The 7,904-nt window shown below is 39.2% G+C and overlaps 1 non-coding gene and 1 pseudogene across 1 annotated transcript; both read right to left on the bottom strand.

Annotated features, from left to right (window-relative positions):
- Positions 1 to 392: 392 nt before the first annotated feature.
- Positions 393 to 1,451, bottom strand: LOC126013792 (respirasome Complex Assembly Factor 1-like; annotated as a pseudogene).
- A 6,104-nt stretch (positions 1,452 to 7,555) lies between these two features.
- Positions 7,556 to 7,627, bottom strand: TRNAD-GUC (transfer RNA aspartic acid (anticodon GUC)). The gene has a single exon. It is a non-coding gene; the product is annotated as a tRNA-Asp (tRNA).
- Positions 7,628 to 7,904: the final 277 nt, after the last annotated feature.

The following is a 7,904-nucleotide window of genomic DNA, read 5'->3' as shown; positions in this document are numbered from 1 at the left end:
CGCGGTTCGATCCCGGCGTCCCATATGGTCCCCCAAGCCAGGAGTGACTTCTGAGCGCATAGCCAGGAGTAACCCCTGAGCGTCACCGGGTGTGGCCCAAAAAAAAAAAAAAACTCAATAAAATCTCAGCAAAGCAAATCCAACAGGACATCATAGAAAACTGTCCATCATGGTCAGGTAGGTTTCATCCTAATTTGAATGCAAAGATGGTTCAATATACATAAATCAATTAATATCATATACCACAGCAGTAAAAAGAAAGATAACCGTATCAATGGATGAAAACATCTGATAATATCCAATACCAACTAGGATTATAACTTTATTAAATTTGTGTGAAAGGATCCTACTTCAAAATATTAATATCTATTCAAAGCCCATAGCCAATACTATTCTTTTTTTTTCTCAATTAAATATCTGATTTATTCAAATATCTCAAAACATTCTTCAATGGAAATTGTTATCAGAAGCTGCTTGCACTGTGCTATGAATCACACACTGTTTTCAGAAGACTTGAAATGCCACTGGTATTTTTATGAAGGGAGGGGGCCTTTACCTGGAGATGCTCAGGTGTTACTCCTGACTGCACTCAGGAATTACTCTTGGCAGTGCTGGGGGAATACATGGGATGCTGGGGATCAAACCCGAGTTGGCTGTGTGCAAGGCAAGAGCCTTATCCGCTTTACTATCTCTCCAGTCCCAACCACTGATAGCTTTAAAAAAGTGAGGAAGACAATTTAATGTTTCATCCAAAGCCAGAAATGCTTCAAAGTAAACAACAGCTCCAATCAGCATTCGGGTGTTTCATGATGGATATGAATCCAAGAAATGGTCGGTGAGGGGCAATTCAGAAAGACTTCCCCAAAAGGTGGAGATTCTTTTAAAAGGTTCAGGTCACAACCCTTGCAGAAAAGACTGATGCCCAACACACTGATTATTGGTCTAGGAAACATGGGCCTTCAGGATCCATGTATCTGGGTGCCCCTATCGTCGCATTTCCATGTTGTAGCTAAAAGTCCTTTGGATGGACAGGGAGCAGGTGGGCGGCATACCATCAATCATAGTGGATGGCTGTGTAAAAGATGATCCAAATGACCATGAACAAGGCAAAAGATGTCATAAAGCCTTCTTTTGTGAGCTCCCATGTGCCGCCATATTCTTCCTCATCGATCTGTAAGTAGTTGCTGAAGTAGAGGTCTAGGACTCCTGCATTGATCAGACAGAATCCTGCTATTCCCAAGAAACCTCGTCATGGCGATCCTCCCCAAATGACACCTAAGACCACAGCAACAATCTGCCGAAACCAGTCGATCACGTCTAAAAATTCATCCTTGTCCTCCCAGGCCGCGTCGCTCCGCAGCGCCTTGCTCCACGCCGAGACTCGGAGCGCCCCGTTGGCCAGCTGCGGCGGAGACGGCTCCTCCTTCCGCCGCCCGCCCCTCATCCTCCCGTCGCGCCGGCCGGGCCGGAAAGGTCGGGTCAGGGGTCAGAGGTCGCGAGGTCACGACCCGAGCGGCGAGCCGACCACCGAAAGTCGGTTCCGGGACGGCGCGCAGGCTGGAACTTGCCAATACTATTCTTAATGGTGAAAAACTGAACGCATTCCCACTGAGGTCGGGCACAAAGTAAGGATGTGCATCGTCTCCATTCTTTTCTTAATATCTTTATTTAAGCACCAGGGTTACAAATATGTTTGTAGTTGGGTGTTAGTGTAAAGGAAGCTTGAAACAGCCATCAGGCAAGGACAGGAAAGTGGGCTAGACGTGGCCCTCAAAAACACTGGGGTCGTACAGGCATCCATGACAATTCTGGGAGTTTCCTGACTGCCCTGATCACCCACCCCCCTTCACAATTGTGGGAAAATGCCAGATGTCATGTACTTCCTAAAGCAAATCAATCTACTGTACCTTTCTATTGTTTAAAATACTATATATAGCTTGTAAGCTCATGGCTCAGGGCTGGCAGTTTCTGGCTAATGCTGGATTCTAGTACAGCCCCTGCATATGCTTGTAATAAAAAAAAACACCCTGTTTTTGCATGAGACTGTGGTCTTGGTGTCTTTGAACGGCACATCATTCTCCAGGACTTAACATTAGTTATAAAAAAAAACCTCCCCCCTTCACCAGTGCAACATTCCCAATCAGCAGTGCCCTCCATATCACTCCTCCCCCACACCTTGCCTGTATTAGGGTTCTCTCTATTTTTATCCAACATAGTACTAGGAGTGCTACCAACAGTAATTAGCAAAGAGAAGGAAATCAAAGGGATACAAAATGGGAAAAAAACTATCTCTATTTGAAGATAACATGAGGATATACATTGAAGACCTAAAAAAAAATCTCCCCAAAATATGATGCACTCATCCGTAGAGATGAAGTCATAAAATTTTCCTATATATGGATGGACATGAAACTATTAAGCTTAGTGAAAAAGTCAGAGAGAGATAGAGATAAGAGGGAGAGAGAGAAAGACAACATAGTCTCATTTATCTAAGACTTTTAAGAAAAATAAAATAAGGGGCCGGGAAGGTGGCGCTAGAGGTAAGGTGTCTGCCTTGCAAGTGCTAGCGTAGGACGGACCTCGGTTCGATCCCCCGGCGTCCCATATGGTCCCCCCAAGCCAGGGGCGATTTCTGAGCGCATAGCCAGGAGTAACCCCTGAGCGTCAAACGGGTGTGGCCCAAAAACCAAAAAAAAATAAAATAAAATAAAATAAAATAAATTATTGTATTAAAGCCCAGAGATGAGGGCTAGAAGGACTGGCTCATGATATGAAGCTCACCACAACGAGTGGTGAGTACAGTTAGAGAAATAACAACACTAACAACCACCATGACAATGTTAATGCCTGAGAGAAGTAAACTGTGTGTCTTATATACAGGCATGAGATGGGGGAGGAGGGAGAGAGAGGGGATATTGGTGGTGGGAATGTTGTACTGGTGAGGGAGGGTGTTCTTTTTATGATTAAAACCCAACGACAATCGTGTTTGTAATCACAGTGTTGAAATAAATATACTATTTGTAAAAAAAAAAAAAAAAAAAAAAAAAAAAAGAGCTCGGGCCCAGAGAGATAGCACAGCGGCTTTTGCCTTGAAAGCAGCCGATCCAGGACCAAAGGTGGTTGGTTCGAATCCCGGTGTCCCATATGGTCCCCTGTGCCTGCCAGGAGCTATTCCTGAGCAGACAGCCAGGAGTAACCCCTGAGCACCGCCAGTGTGACCCAAAAACCAAAAAAAAAAAAAAAACAATATATCAGTACACCAAAGTGGCTGGCTTCAAACTCAATACAGAAAAATCGTTTGCATTCCTTTTACAAATGACTGAGAGGAGAAAAAAAATTAAATCGTCTATGCTACTTAAAATAGAGCAAAAAACATTTTTCCATCAAGTACCTTGGAATCAACTTAATAAAAGAGGTGAGAGACCTGTATGATGAAAACTACAAATTGCCTAAGAAATCAGTTGAAGAAGACCTAAGGAAATAGAAAAACATTCCATGCATTGCAAGAATCAGTGATATCAAAATGATCATATTACCTAAACTATTTTGAACAATCTTTATCAAAATTCCTATATTATTCTCAATAGACTTAGAACAGCTGATTATGAAGTTTGAGTGGAACTTAAAAAGACTCGATGTAGCCAAAACCATTTTGAAAAACAAGAAATTGGGAGGAATTTCATTACCTAACTTGAAGCTGTCCTACAAAGCCATAGTGATCAAAGTTCAAATCAATGAACTAGAATATCCAGTGACTAACCCCATGTATATGACCAGATAATCTTTGACAATTGAGCCTAGAAAGTGAAATAAAATAAAGACAACCTCTTCAACAAATGGTGTTGAAACAATTGGATAAACGTGTGTAGGAAATTAAACCTAGATCCATATCTCACCCCTTACACCAATGCCAACTCAAAGTGGAAAATAAACTCGATGTCAGACGTAAGGCCATAAACCACACAGAGAACATATGGCCAGAACACACCAAGATCAAGATTGCAAAGAATCTTCAGCAATACAATGCCAATGTCTTGGGCTATAGAATCAGCTGTGGATATCTGGGAGTACATGAAACTAAAATGTTTCTGTATGGCAAAAGAAACAAGGGATAAAACTATAAGACAGCTGAGTGGGAGAAAAAAAATCACACTCAACAATCAAAGTGTTGATATCTAGGATATACAAAGTAAACACAAAATCTAAAACCCCATTAAAAATGGGAGAGAATGTGAACAGACACCTCTCTGAGGAAGACCAACAAGGGGAACATTACAAAGTGAAGAGAAACCTCTCTGAGGAAGACCAACAAATGTCCAAGACTCATGTGAAAAGAAAAATCGCATCACTTATTGTTAGCAAAATAAAAATCAAAAAATAATAGCATATTCCCTTACACCAGTGAAGGTGGCCATATCAGAAAGATTGGGAACAATTTGTGTTGGCAAAGATGTGATGAAAACAGAGCTTGCACCTAACAACAGATAAAGGAATCATGAAGATTTCCTACCTATACACATAGTTATGAGAAATGATGCCATCATGCATTTCTCTGCAACATGGACTGAACTGGAGCAAATTGTGGTAAATGAAGTAAGCTGAAGAGGAAGGATAAATACAGGATAACTATCACTTACCTGACATATTTAGAAAAGCTCTATGAAGAAATACATGCTTTTAATGGGGTTTGTCAAGAACCCCCTAGGGACCCAGAGCATAGTGAAGAGAAGGGAAGAAATTGAATAGATTAGAAAAAAGACAAACATGAAATGATGAGGAACAGGGGATGAGAATTGGTGGTGTTAAGAAAGGACAGGAACTAGGGGGCTTTGTGATATCACAGTAGGTAGAGCCCAGCTGGGCCTTGGATATTGCCAAACCAGGATCACCCTGACTTCTTATTTGGTCATATGCACCTTCCAGGAGTAATTTCTCAGAGCAAGAAGTAACCCCAAAGTGCCAGCTGGTTTGGCCCAACAAGAAAGAATCAAAGGAAGACAGACTACCAACTATCCAAGATACAGTCAACAACAATGAAATCATGAAACTCAAACTCTCACAACCAAATTTTAGAAGATGCCTCTTATTATGATCAGCCTCTTATTATGATCAGGCATAATAAGATGCCTCTTATTTGATTGGTGACATAGGATATACTCTGGGGAACATTGAAGGAGGGAGGTGGTAGGATTGGTCTTGAAATATTAGATGTGTAAATCAAGCTATGATTCTATTATTAAATAATGATGATTTAAATTAAAAAATTAAAAAATTACATTTCAATTGAATTAAATATATTTCTAACTATGTAAACATAATTCCAAATATTTTATTATGTAAAATACATTATGAAAATATTAATGTTGAGTAATTTATAAGTGATTAATAAGTTTATTTAATTAATAAACGTATGTAAGCTCATTACTTTAATTATAAGAGGGATTTCCTTAACAAAAGCTTGAGGAAAGTAGGACTGTTAAATGGGTTTTGTATGATTACATCTAGATCTCAGCCTGCTTCATTCTGTCTGTCTGTCTGTCTGTCTATCCTACCTGTTCTTCTTATTGAGAACTTAACCTCCATATTGGCTAGACCCCACCTCTAAACTGCCTACTTATGACATCATTCTCCCACCAAACCAACCACCATCTGGTAGAATCTTGGGGGTCCAATGATTTGTCTGTAACAACTTTGAATCATCACCAATGAGAAGTGACCAGTGACCAGTAGTCTGTACTGGGCATTTGCAGTCTTTGGCCTCAGTGCTCAGACAGCCTCTAGATTTTCTCCTCATCCCTTGAATATTTGATATTTGATATTGATATTTGATATTGATATTGATATTTCTCCCTTCTGACCTGACCATGTCAGGTAAGTAAAGAAACATTTAATGTTGTTCATTAGGTTTCTTACCCTAAATTCACTAGTCATGTCAAAAGAGCTTAGAATAAAGGAGAAAAGTAGTAAACTACAAATTGATAGGCCTTATTTTAGTTTTGAATTTGACATTTGCTGGCTGAATGCCAATATAATGATTTCTATAATGATTTTTATAATTAATTTTCTTTCACACAGAGTATATTTCTTGTTTTTATACTATATCTGATACATACAATTTTGTATATTGTATATAGGTTTATATATTTATCTATTATCAAGTGTTCATTCTCTGTAGTTCCTGTCCTTTCTGATAGTGATTTTTCCATGGTATCCATGTAAAAACTTAAATCAGAGACCAGAGGATTTCAATAAAAACAGACATTGTAGGTACAGTGGAAAAGTAGCAATATATACCAGGATATTGTGTCTGTAATGGTCTTTCCATGTGTATTTACAATTTATTTTAAAGTCAATGCTACTCCAAAAAGTAGCCACATGTCTTAGAGTATATTAGTTAAAGGAAGTGAAAAGAGAAAAATTGGGAGGTGGGAGTGAGTGTGGACTGCTGAGCTGTAAAGAGGCAAAGGTAAGGAAGTTTGGGATAACGTTCATTAAGCACTGATCAATTAAACCAAGAAGGAGAGACTATCAGGGATCTATAATCTAAAAAAGAAGCAGAGAGACCAGGAAGGAGATACGAAGGAAGGGATAACAGTTTGGAATAGAATGTTGGCTAGAGAGACAAAGATTTTAAATTATAACAGAAAGAATATAGGTAAGTGTGGTCAGAACAAGTCAAAGCAGTTTTTTAATAAATGGAAAAATAAACTTAACCCTTGAATAGATTGTCTCAAAGAAAAGAGCGTTCAGAAAGCCATCTTTGATGGTTTCTGGCCATCTCTAGAACACAGTTGACAGTTGACACATTTGAATCTAAACAACTTTCAGAAATGATGCTTCCTACAAGGGACTAATAGTGATTCTCTATGAGAGAATCTAATTTGGGAGATTTGTCCTCTCAGAATGAATGAGAGAATCATTCTCTTAGTAAATGACTTGACATTCTAAAATGTTTTACTTTATTCTGATTTTGAAATGATATGTGTGTTCTGCCTGTTCAAATGAAAACATGGTATCTTCTCCCTTGAAACAGTAGAATGCTTGCGTGGTAAAGAAGTAGGTACCAAAAAAGATGGCTGTTTATGTTTACAAATATTTCCTTCCTAACATGAATTCAATACAGAAATAAAAGTTGATGCTAATTTATATATAGTATGAATAAGACCAAGAATTAAAGTTCCACATCTCTAACGACACATTTATCTCAAACAGTTTATGGAATCACTGAGTTTTCCTACACTCAAATAGTTCAGTTGGATTAGTAAATTGGATTAATAAATTTAGAAAACGACTCTTTCTGTGATGCTAAAATAGTCATTTTAAGTTTTAAGAAATATATATAAGAACTTTTTTTTTTTTTTTTTTTTTTTTTGTTTTTGGGCCACACCCGTTTGACGCTCAGGGGTTACTCCTGGCTATGCGCTCAGAAGTCGCTCCTGGCTTGGGGGACCATATGGGACACCGGGGGATCGAACCACGGTCCGTCCTAGGCTAGCGCTGGCAAGGCAGACACCTTACCTTTAGCGCCACTGCCCGGCCCCCAAGATACCTACGCCTCCCCGTCGGGGAATCGAACCCCGGTCTCCCGCGTGACAGGCGGGGATACTCACCACTATACTAACGAGGAAGACTTATATATAAGAACTTTATGATCATTTTTAAATGGTCTTTTCTGCCCTCTTTGTGACTATTTTAACAGAAACTGTGTGTATGGTACATCTAATTTCTGTTGTTTCCTGGTTGATATGCAGATAATAGGAATGAGCATAATAAAAAATTCCAGATCTATAAATACTGAATTTGCAATAGTGGCCATGTGACACCTCAAAGTTTCCTAGGTGTGTCATCTAAATAGGATCACAGCACATCTGATTGCAAAATTACATAGAAGACCACCACACTCT

The sequence above is a fragment of the Suncus etruscus genome, chromosome 7 (genome assembly GCF_024139225.1).
Source record: "Suncus etruscus isolate mSunEtr1 chromosome 7, mSunEtr1.pri.cur, whole genome shotgun sequence".
NCBI lineage: Eukaryota > Metazoa > Chordata > Mammalia > Eulipotyphla > Soricidae > Suncus > Suncus etruscus.
This window is presented reverse-complemented; position numbering and strand designations above follow the sequence as displayed.